Here is a 12,503-nt window from a genome sequence, read left to right on the forward strand (position 1 = left end):
GACACAGGGGCAGGGGGCAGGGAAGACCTCCCAACCACAGGTCACTATGGGAAGCGACCCAGCACTGGGCCAGCGGCCCCCCAGAGCTAGCGCCCTAGGAGGAGTGGCAGGGCTCTGGGGGCTCGGCCCCGACTCCCGTGGAGCGCCTAAGATTAACAAGACCATGGCCAGGCACCTGAAGCCAAGGACAGCCTCCAAGGAGCTCAAGACCCGACTGCCTCTCCCTGGGGACCATGCCTTGCCCACTGACGGGGGCCATGGGCAGAACAAGCTTTCCAGACGCCCAACAGGAAGGGGAGCACACACAGTGTCCAAGGAGAAAGGGGAAAAACTGGCCACTTGTCGCTGTCCCTCTGCTTCCTTCTAGGGTCAGGTGGAGTGTGTGAAGGGGAGGACAGCTGCCTGCCCCGGAGTCCCCAAAAGGAGAGGCTGTGCCAGTGGCCAGGTGCCTGCTCTGTGGCTGTGACCCTTAGGGCTTTGCGCTGCTCCGGGTCAGGGTCAGCCTGGCTAGCCCCAGCCTTAAGGTACAAGCAGGCCCGGGGCCTGGGCCACCAGGTTTGCGCTTGGAACATCAGAGGGGAGATCCGAGACTCATGGCTGTTCACCAGGCCTGGAAGCTTGGGAGCTGGTGGGGCTGGCGCCCAGACCACAGAGCATGCGAGAGGGAGCATTGTTCCCAGCCTACCCCTTCGCTGCCAATGAAAGTCAACCCTGACTCCGTCTTCCAAGGGCCTCTAGACCCCAGGCTAGCAATATTCATGCTGTGATTTGATGCAAACACCTAACTTCAGGAGCCAGGGACGAGTAGCAGCCTCTGACTGGATGCACCAAATAAACAAGAGATTGAAAGTACAGGACCTCAGAGAAGCTATGACCTCTAAGAGATGATCTTGTTCTACCTGAGTGCAGGCTGAACCCCTGCTGCTGCTGCTGCTAAGTCACTTCAGTCGTATCCGACTCTGTGCAACCCCATAGATGGCAGCCCACCAGGCTCCCCCGTCCCTGGGATTCTCCAGGCAAGAACACTGGAGTGGGTTGCCATTTCCTTCTCCAATGCATGAAAGTGAAAAGTGAAAGTGAAGTTTCTCAGTTGTGTTCAACTCTTAGCGACTCCATGGACTGCAGCCCACCAGGCTCCTCCATCCATGGGATTTTCCAGGCAAGAGTACTGGAGTGGGGTTCCATTGCCTTCTCCGAGGCTGAGCCCCAGAGGGGTCCAAAGGGACATGGCAGAGCACCTCTAGCCCTTGACCCCTGCCAGTGACCTCAGGCTCTTGTACCCGTCACAGAGCTAGGCTAGTGCGCAGAGCTCTTCTCAAGACACAGGGAAGAGGAAGAACTAGTGATTTGCTGAGATCCTCCCACCCTGCAGGGCTGGGTTCGCTGCTCCCTCGCACAGACCAGAAGGGGGCTCACAGACGCCACGGGTTTGCAGGAGGTGGCACTGCCCAGCGGAGGGAGGCTCCTCGGGCATCTGACTGCCAACCCCAGGCTCCTGCCTGAGTTTCTGAGGGTTTCTTAGAGTCTGTTATCCACCACTGTTCACTGAGGCCGTCACGCCGCCGGGCGGCACAATTTCCACCCAGCCCCCCTGCAGCTGCCACCGTGCTGGATTCGTTCGCTGCCAAATCCAAGCTGGTGTCCGGGCTGACTCTCTGTTCTGTCCCCACAGCTCTGACGGCCTGGCAGGGGCACCGCAGACCAGGGAAAAGATGAATATCTTGCAAGAGAGAGGGATGGCTTCATAATTCCCCTCCACCACTGGGAGGCTGATTCAACCCACTAGATATGAACAAGCACTGATATAAAAATAGAGGCAGGTGGTGGGGGCTGACTCCTTGCGGCCGGCGGGCAGGACAGACAGCTGCCGTCCCTCCCCTCCCCCTCCTTCCCTCCTCCACCCCGCCCCCCAGGCCCCTCTGAACAAACCCTGGATAAAGCAGTGCTATTTGAGGCAGGTTTCTCCGAGGCTCATTTATCATTTACGGTTTCCTTGCTTCAGTGCCTGGAGATGGGAGGAAAACAGCACATATCCTCATTTTCCTGTGGTTTTTCTGAATTTTCTATAGAGAACGTTTCAGAATGGAATGAGAGAAAGTGAGAGGCTGCAGCCCATAGCACACTCCCGCCTCAGGACTCCGACTGTATACCCCCTTCTCAAGGTCCAGGCTGCAACCCCATCCTGGGACCCAGCGTGTACCCCTGTCTAAAGGCCAGGGCTGCACCTCCCCTCAGGGTCTAGGCTGCATCCCCTCAAGGCCAGGACCCCTCCTGCCTGGGACCACCAATCTACCTGGCTCCCACATGAGCCACAGCTCACAAACTCCAGGAGCCATTGCTTCAGTGGGCATCCACGGGTAAGTCAGAGGCCCAAGAGGCATCCTGGAACCCCTTTCTGCCCCAGCAATGCAGCTTCCCCGTCTCTCTCTGCTTGAAACAGTTTCATGGTTTTCCATCACTCTTAGAATAAAGAGAAAATATACACTCAGAGGCGGTGGATCTTCAGGCTGTGTCCACCTCCCTCTGCATCCTTGCTGCCCACCACTCTTCCCACCCCCACACCCAGCCACACCCACCTCTCTGCTGGTGGAGAACCTCCAGCCTCCCCAGTTCACCTGCTGCCTCCTCCTCATCTTCAAAGTACCTCAAAGATGCTTGCTCAGAAACCCATCCCCCTTGGCTTCTATATTGTCACCTGCCACGCCTCTTGTAGCCTGTGCCAAGTGGACAGACTTACCTCCATTTGTATCATAGTCTGATGAATTCTGACCTGGGAAATCAACCCTGAATATTCATTGGAAGGACTGATGCTGAAGCTGAAATTCCAATACTTTGGCCCCCTGATGCGAAGAGCCAACTCACTGGAAAAGACCCTGATGCTGGGAAAGATTGAAGGCAGGAGAAGGAAGCGACAGAGGATGAAATGGTTGGATGGCATCACCGACTCTATGGACATGAGTTTGAGCAAGCTCCAGAAGATATTAAAGGACAGGGAAGCCTGGTGTGCTGCAGTCCATGGGGTCGAAAAGAGTCAGACATGACTGAGCGACTGAACAACAACGGATAAATTTGGTCTCCTACACGACTCCCTGAAGCTAAGACCAAGACTGTCCAGTTGGCCTCCTTGTCTCCCAGCACAGTGCTTGCACATAGTAGAAGTTCAGCAAATGTTTACTGAGTAAATCAGCAAATTGATTGATAGCTGCAGGGTGTGCCAGAGTGGAGTGACAGAGTTCTGGGTGCTTTTGGAAAATGAGCTAAAGAATAATCAAGACTTGATGTTAGATGCCTTGGCTCCTCCAGCTGAGGGACCAACGGCCCCACGCCTTTGTCCTTGGGTAACCAGGAAGACAAGTGGAGAAAAAGGACACTTCCTTGGCCGTGAACGAATCATGACCCTGTGCTCTCTTGTGGCCGGGAACAAATCTGTTTGCCTCACGGTGCCTGGATTGCCCTTTGGAAAAAATATGACCACCCAGGGCAGGTCTGGGACTAGGGAGCAGCCAGGGAGGTGCTGGGGAGGGGGCACAGAGACTTGAGGAGGCTCGGCTGTGAGGGCACCTCCAAGCCCCGCTGGAACACTGTGTATCTTCCCATGGAAGCGAGATATGCCCTATGGCTGCTACATCCCCAGCTTTTGAATTCCTGGCCTCCACAGCCAGGGCAGTATAGGAAGAAATAAATAGTTTCTCTGAAAGGAGGCAAGTTCTGGGTGCCCCTGGTGATCCCAGCACATGGGCTGCCTGGGGTCTAGCTTTCCACCTGCCTGCCCTGCACCCACACTAGAGGCCAGAAACAAAGCTCAGAGGAAAACCTAGACTACAGAGAACCTTTAAGAGCTGGGAAGCATCTAAGGCATCCTTTTAAAGCATTTACTGGAGAAGTTCAAGTGCAATGTACTTACCCCACACAGTACCTCTCAGTGCCTCAATAGAAGAGACATTCAATAAATATGTGTGGATGAATGGAGATGAGAGAGCAGAACTACGAGTGCTCTGGCTTAAGAAGGGCAAAGTGCAAATGGAGACTTTTCAGAACTTAATAGAGAACTTGGAGGTGGAGAAACTCTTTAGAGCACTGGAGTCTCATCTTCTTGGTTCATCCCCTTCTCCTTCATCCTGAGGGCTTCAGAACAGCCTTCCCTTCCTATCCTGGGGTCCCAGGCAGGAGGAGTTAGAGGGGAGCAGGATTGCAGGCTATCAGAGGAATGGGGACCACCTTGAGCAGAGCTCCCCACTGCTGTTACCCATGGAAACCAAAGTCAACCACTGAGCCAGGGCTGGAACTCAGAGATGCTTTTCCCAGTGCTATCTGCCCAGCTCACTCAGGAGCTCAGACTGAAGAAATGGAAGAAACAGGCTTAGTCCCTTTAGCAGAGGCTGCCTTGGGATCATGCTGGACACAGCCATCCTCTGACTCCTGGCCCAGCCCAAAGTCCTAAGCTCCTCTGTCGGGCTCAGTTTCCCTGCTTCCCACCACTCCTTTGGCTGCAAATGGATCTGCCCAAACCCATATCTGCTGCTGGAAATACCATTCAGGGCTGTGAGTATAGAAGGGGCTTTTCTCTACTAATTTTTTTTTTCATTTTTCACTTAAGTATTTTTAATATTAACATAGCACATGTATCTTGAAAAAAAGTTTAAAAAAAATAATGAAGTATAAAAAGCTGGAAAAAATCACCTGTCATCCCCTCTACAGAAAGCATCATGGTAATTTATCACTTTGAGCAAGTTGCTTTGATCCTTTGCCCTTCATCTTCCCCCGGTCCAGTGGGTCCCTGCTGACACATGGCACATTAGTGCTGGGCTTCAGGGCTCCAGGCAGCTCTGCCTCCCAGTTGGTGCCCTGTCATCCTTGGCAGTTTTCATACCCAGTGCATTTTTAGGCCCTGGGGAAAAAAAATAACAGCTTTAAAATAAGGCAACAGAATTTGGGGCAGAATTTCTTAAGCCTGTGTGTGAGATTTGAGCTGCATTTCAGGGGTGGCCAAAGCCAGGCTTGTGCAGTGAGAGATGTTGAATTCTATTTTTAGGGAATATGACAGGCTGAGTTCTTGGAACAACACTCCTGTGGAAAACAACTAAAAAGTCAGATCAAGTATTTTGAACATCTTACAGGCACTGAAGAGCTGACAAGGAAGTAAAAAATTAGTCCAGAATCTGATGGGAGCCAGCAAGGCCAGTGATTCTAGAAAGAGCTCTTGCCCCAAGAATGTTTGCTTATCTCATTTACTTTGCATTTGAGGGCTGAAAGTTTTGCAAAACTTGGTACCTCCCTCATAAAGCTGGGACCCTGAAGCCTACACCATGGGTAAGCATGATGGAGTAAGCCAGGAGTAAGCCCTGCCCATATGGAACTCAAGGATCTGAAAAGCCAGGGGCCTTAGTGCTGAGTGCCTGCTAGTGGCATGGGGTGCAGATTCCTGGGAAACTGTAAAATCAGGCTGAGCTGTCTCATATATTTGCAGCCCATGTCGTCTACGGGGGCCAAGAGACCTATGGATTTAGTTTCACATCATCTCAGATTAGTAGTATCCTAGGCGATCCCTGGCAGAAGCAAACACAATCCTTTCCGAAGACAATCACCTTTGTTCTGGGTTTCTTCAGAGACATTGAACACAGCGCTGTCAAGTACACACAGGAAAGGGTAGTAAGAGTAAGAACCAAAACGGTAGGTAACAGACCCAGACTCCAAGACTTCAGCCACTAGGACTGGTAGATTCACACGCTTGCTCTGTTAAAGAAGTAAGAGGCAAGGTAACAAATATCCACAGGAAGCAGAAAACTATAAACATATGACTTAGTGAATTTGAAAAGTAGTAAAATAATTTTTAAAATTTTCTAAAAGTTCTATGGCTGATTCATGATGACGTATGGCAGAAGCCAACACAATATTATAAAGCAAGTGTCATTTAATCAAAAATATATACATTTAAAAATTTTTTTCTAAAAGTTAAAAATTCAATACTAGAAATTTAAAACTGAACAAAAGGATTTAATAATAGATTAAGTAAGTGAGAAGCAGATTGAAAGATCAATTAGAGGAAATTATCCTATGTAACTCAGATGTAATTCAGATATACATCCTAAAAAGAAAAATGCAAAAAAAAATTAATATAGAAAGTATCAGAATTTCTGACATTCTATATTTTGCTTGCAATTGTTCCTTTTGATTAAAATATACATAAAATGAAATGGACAGATCTTAATCATACAGTCACTGTATTTGACCTTTGTAATCCCAACCTGTATCAAGATATAGAACATTTCCATTATTCCAAAAAATCCCCTCATACAACTTTTCAATGTCCATGCCACTCCCAGAGGCAACCATTGCTCTGATATTTTGCTATAGCATAGACTAGCTTTACCTATTCTAGAATATTATATGAATGGAATATCACTGTATATATTTGTTGTGCAGTTGCTAAGTTATGTTCAACAGTACATATGTTTCTGTGTAAATTTCTTTTTCACTTAGGAAAAAGAAACCCATTCATGTTGTTACATGCATCTATAGTCTGTTCCTCTTTATTGCCAAATAATATTCCATGATACAGCTGTACATGATTGTTTATCCATATGTCTATTGATGGACACCTGGTCTATTTCCAGATTGTATTACTATGAATAAGTTGCTATTAGCATTCTTGTGTAAGTCCTTTGGTGACTATATTTTTAATCTTACTGGGTAAATTCTTAGGAGTAGCACTATCAGGTATTAGAGCAGGTGTATGTTTAGTACTCTTGCCTGGCAAATCCCATGGACAGAGGAGCCTGGTGGGTCCATGGTGTCGCTGAGGGTCGGGCACAACTGAGCGACTTCACTTTCACTTTTCACTTTCATGTATTGGAGAAGGAAATAGCAACCCACTCCAGTGCTCTTGCCTGGAGAATCCCAGGGACAGGGAGCCTGGTGGGCTGCCGTCTATGGGGCTGCACAGAGTCGGACACAACTGACGTGACTTAGCAGCAGCAGCAGCAGTATGTTTAGTTTTATAGGAAACTACCAAATGTTCCCCAAAATGGCTGCACCAGTTTACAATTCCCAGAGTATGAATTCCAGTTGCTCCACATACTTGACAAAATTTTAGTGCCAATCTTTTTCATTTTAACCACATGATGAGTATATAGTAGTATCTGATTGTTCTTTTATTTTGCATCTATCCGATGACTAAAAACATTGGGCACTTTTTCATATGCTTATCATTTTTTTCAATTGTGGTAAAAACATATAACATTAAATTTAGCATTTTAAATGTCTGTAAGTGTACAGTTCTGCACATTATGTACATTCACATTGTTGTCTAACCATCACCACCATCCATCCACAGAAACTTTTCATCTCCCCAAGCTGAAATTCTGTTTTTAAATGATAAATTCTATTAAATGATAATTCTCCATTCCCCTCTCCCCAGAACCTGACAGTCACCATTCTACATTCTATGAGTTTGACTCCTCTAGGGGCATCCTATAAGCAGAATAGTACAATATTTGTTCTTTTGTGACTGGCTTACTTCTCTTAGCATAATGTCTTCAGGCTCATCCATGCTGTAGGGTCAGAATCTCCTTCCCTTTTAAGAGTAAATAATATTCCATTGTACATATACACCGCACTTCGTTCACCTAACCCTCTGTTAACGGACACGGGCCATTTCTACCTTTTGCCTATTGGGAATAATGCTGCAATAAATATGGGTGTGTGAATAGCTCTGAATCCCTGACTTTTATTTCTTTGGAGTATATATTCAGAAGTAGAATTGCCATGTCTGATGGTAATTCTAACATTAATTTTTTTAGAAATTGCCATAACATTTCCCATAGTGGCCATACCATTTTACATTATCATTAGCAATGCATGAGAATTCTAATTTCTCCATATTCTTGCCAGTACTTGTTATTTTGTTCTATTTGTTACAATAGCCATTGTAATGAGCATGATTATATGCTTATTTTATCCATTTATGTTCTCTTGTGAAGTGTCTGTTAAAAATATTTTGCCCACTTTATTGCATTTTAGTCTTTGTTACTGAATTTTAGATTTTTATATAGCCTGGACACCAATCCTTTGTCAGATACATGTTTTGCCAGTGTGTGGTTTGAATGTTTATTTTCTTAGTGGTGTTATTTGATGAATAACTATTTTAATTTTGGTGAAGCCCAATCTGTCAATTCTTCAGAATGAGAGGAGAGAAAAAATGGAATTGAGGCAATATTTGAAGAAACACAGGCTGATAATTTCCCAAACCTGTTGAAAGACAGGAATCCACATATTCAAAAGCTCAAGATAAGTAAAAATAAACCTACCTTTAGGTACAACATAGAGAAACTGCAGAATATAAAAGACAAAGAGAAAAAAAAATTAAGCTGGAATGTGGGGCAAGGGAAATGCAGATTCCCTCAAAGAAGGTCTAGACTAACTGCTGACTTTTCACCAAAATGATGGCACTTGGAGGGCAGAGAAATGTCATCTTCATTACAACAAAGAAACAACCATTATCCTGAAATTCTATATTAGGGAAAAAGTGTCTTTTAAAAATGAGGGAGAAATAAGAACATAAGTAAACAAGTAAACAAAAACTGAAAGATTTTGCAACCAACACTTTATCATGAAAGGAAATTCCAAAGCCTGTGCTTCAGTCATAAGCGAAATAATCTCCCTTGGGAGGGACCCATAGGAAGAAGAAATGAGTAGAAAAAATTAATGATATACAAGGGAACCTCAACTGTGTAAAACAATCGCAGTCTTTGAGAAGGTTAAAACCATGACTGATGTGTGATAAATAATCATACCTAGGGGTTTATAAAGACAGAATACAATATGTGACAAATCGGAAGGAAAGCAAACAGATGAACTAGCAGCCCTCAAAGTGTCCCTGTGTGGCTTCCCTGGTAGCTCAGCTGGTAAAGAATCCACCTTCAATCAAGGAGACTCTGGTTCGATTCCTAAGTTAGGAAGATCCCCTGGAAAAGGGATAGGCTATCCACTCCAGTATTCTTGGGCTTCCCTGGTGGCTCAGCTGGGAAAGAATCTGCCTGCAATACGGGACATCTTGGTCCAATCCCCAGCTTGGGAAGATCTGCTGGAGAAGAGAATGGCTACTCACTCCAGAATTCTGTCCTAGAAAATTCCATGGACTATTCCATGGGGTTGCAAAGAGTCATACATGACAGAGCAACTTTCCCACCATCACAAAGAGGGTAAAAATATTGATTAATTTTAGATTTTTAACAGGGCGGGCTAATGTAAAATGATAGCTTTAATCCTAAATATGCCAGTAATCACATTAAATAAAATGAACAAAGTGTCTCAATTAAAAGACAAAATTGTCAGGCTAGAAACACTATTCAACCTTATGCTATTTACAAGAAATATATACAAAATATAAGGGTAATAAAATAAAATATAAGGGTACATCAAAATTGAAAATGAATAGTTTAAAAAAAGAAAATAATAAAGTCAGAAGTTACTTTGACTAATCTATAAACTTAATTTATAAACTGTTTATAAACTTGGGCAAGTCACTGAGTCTTGAGACCTTACTGTTATCATTTATAAAAGCAGAATAATAATCCCTATCCTAGCTACCTTAAAAGATAAAATGAGCTAATGTGTTTTAAAGTTCTTCATGCAGCACCAGATACAATATTAACATAAGTGATGCATAGACTAATAGGATGAAATGTTAATGGTAACCTCTTCTATAGTGGGTTAAATTGTTGCCCTTATTGTGGGCTGAACTGTGTCATCACCACCCCAAATTCATATGCTGAAGTCCTAACTCCCAGGATCTCAGAATGTGACTGTATTTGGAGAAAGGGTATTTTATTTTTTTCAGAATGTTATATTATGAGGAAGTATGGACACCCCCATGGCGAGAGGGAAGAGGCTTCTGGAAGCCAAGGAGAGAGACCTCAAAAGGAGAAAACTCAGCTTAGATTTGGGGTTCTAGCACTCAGAACTCTGGGGAAAACATAATAATTCCTATTGTTTTAAGCCACCTAGTTTGTGGTAACTTGTTACAGGAACTTAGTACAGGTCTTGTAAAGGAAATTAGGAAGAAGGAGGTGGACAAGGATCCAGGGGTACTGTGGCCCCCTTGGCTCATGATGTAGAGTGACCACTACTCCCGAGGCCAGCTCCTTTGGTTCAGTGACCAGAACTCTCTACATGGGAATAATGCTTAGGAAACCCCAGTGACTGTCATGTGAAAGGCAATCCTGGTTCCACAGGCACCTCTGAGAACTACAACATCACTTTTGCACATTTCACAGTCTTTCTTTCATGTGGTCACCACCCCCAGAAACTGTTTAGTATCAGTGCTACTGAACTGCAGTCTGATGCTCATCATCGAAAGCTAATATTTCAGAGGCAAGTGTTAGTAGAAAGAAAAGCTTGCTTTATTCTGGAGGCCTGCGACCTGCAGAGAAAGCACACTCATATCCAAAGGCCAATCCCCCCGCCAATCAGATGGCAAGAGCTTTGAAAGGGAGCTTCAGGGATGCACAGGCAGAGGGAGAGGTTATTAGGTTGGTGCAAAAGCAATTGCAGCTTTGGACCTTGAAGTTTAAATCATTACAACTAGGCTCAAACACATCTTTATTAATCAAAACCATTATAATCAGCACATTTTTTCCAACAAGAAACGTTTGTTTATTCCTGTAGCATAAAAACCTGAGCCTTGGGATCCAATGCACTCTTCGAAAGCATTTTCTGCCTCCTTCTGGTTGTGGAAGTGTTTGCCCTGCAAAAAGGTTCTGAGCTGCTTGAAGACATAGTAGTTGGCTGGTGAGAAGTCAAATGAATATGGCAGATGAGGCAGAACTTCGTAGCCCAATTTGTTCAACGTTTGAAGCATTGATTGTGGAATGTATGGTTGGGTGTTATTGTGGAAAAGAATTGGGCCCTTTCTGTTGAACAATGCTGGCTGCAGGCATTGCGGTTTTCAGTGCAGCTCATTGATTTCCTGAGCAAACTTCTCAGGTGTGATGGTTTCACCGGAATTCAGAAAGCTGTAGTGGGTCAGATCAGCAGTAGTGGGCCAGCTGATCCACCACTGATACTGGTCTGCTGATCCAGTGTCACAGTGGGTCAGCTCTAGTGGATCAGCAGATAACCGAATAGTGATTATGATCGCTTTTATGGTGCTAAAAGGGTCTGGCTTTGGGAAGTGCTTTGAAGCTTCTTCTCGGTCCAATCACTGAGCTAGTCATTGCCGGTTGTCATATAAAATCCACTTTTAATTGCACGTCACAATCCAATTGAGGAATGGTTCATTGTTGTTGTGCGGGATAAGAGAAGATGACACTTCAAAATGATGATTGTTTTGATTTATAGTCAGCTCATGAGGCATCCACTTATTGAACTTTTTCACCTTTCCAATTTGCTTCAAATGCCAAATGACCAAATGGTCAACGTTGAGTTCTTCGGCACCTCCTCATGTAGTTGTAAGAGGATCAGCTTCAACAATGGCTCTCAACTGTTGTTTGTCAACTTCCAATGGCTGGCCATTGTGCTCATCTTCAAGGCTCTCATCTCCTTTGCAAAACTTCTTGAACCACCAATGCACTGTACATTTGTTAGCAGTTCCTGGGCCAAACACACTGCTGATGTTGCAAGTTGTCTCTCCTGCTTTATGACCCATTTTGAACTCAAATAAGAAAATCACTCAAATTTTCTTTTTGTCTAACATCATTTCCATAGTCTAAAATACATATAAAATAAAAGAAAGTAGTAAGTCATTAGCAAAAAACATAGAGCAAGAAATGCACATTAAAATGGTATGTAACATAACTACATTTATTTAAGGATGTATTCCAATATTAGATAGCAAATTTCAACAATGCCAAACTGCAATTACTTTTGCACCAATCTAATACATGCAGAAACAGCACAACAGGGTCTGATGGTCATCTTGAAATCAGTCATGCAGTGGTCTGATCAATGTCATCTTGATTGTTTTCAGTACAGTTCATCTTTGGTTCCAGGGTCAATTTGTACCCATTACTTGGAATTGTGGCAGCTATGCCATGGCCACAGTCTGGTCATCATGTAGTTAACTTCTTCCACCTGCTGGGAGTTTCAGTATCTATAAGACAGCTCACAGAACATGGCTCAGACTATTACCTATAATCCTTAAGGAGGATCTAAAGTCTTTGACTTTGTTTAATGATTCCAGACAAACATCTATTTCTGCTTTATTGACTAAAGCCTTTGACTGTGAGGATCACAATAAACTGTGGAAAATTCTGAAAGAGATGAGAATACCAGACCACCTGATCTGCCTCTTGAGAAACCTATATGCAGGTCAGGAAGCAACAGTTCGAACTGGACATGGAACAACAGACTGGTTCCAAATAGGGAAAGGAGTACTTCAAGGCTGTATATTGTAACCCTGCTTATTTAACTTATATGCAGAGTACATCATGAGGAACGCTGGGCTGGAAGAAGCACAAGCTGGAATCAAGATTGCTGGGAGAAATATCAATAACCTCAGATATGCA

Source organism: Bos indicus x Bos taurus, chromosome 28 (genome assembly GCF_003369695.1).
Source record: "Bos indicus x Bos taurus breed Angus x Brahman F1 hybrid chromosome 28, Bos_hybrid_MaternalHap_v2.0, whole genome shotgun sequence".
In the NCBI taxonomy this organism is placed as follows: domain Eukaryota; kingdom Metazoa; phylum Chordata; class Mammalia; order Artiodactyla; family Bovidae; genus Bos; species Bos indicus x Bos taurus.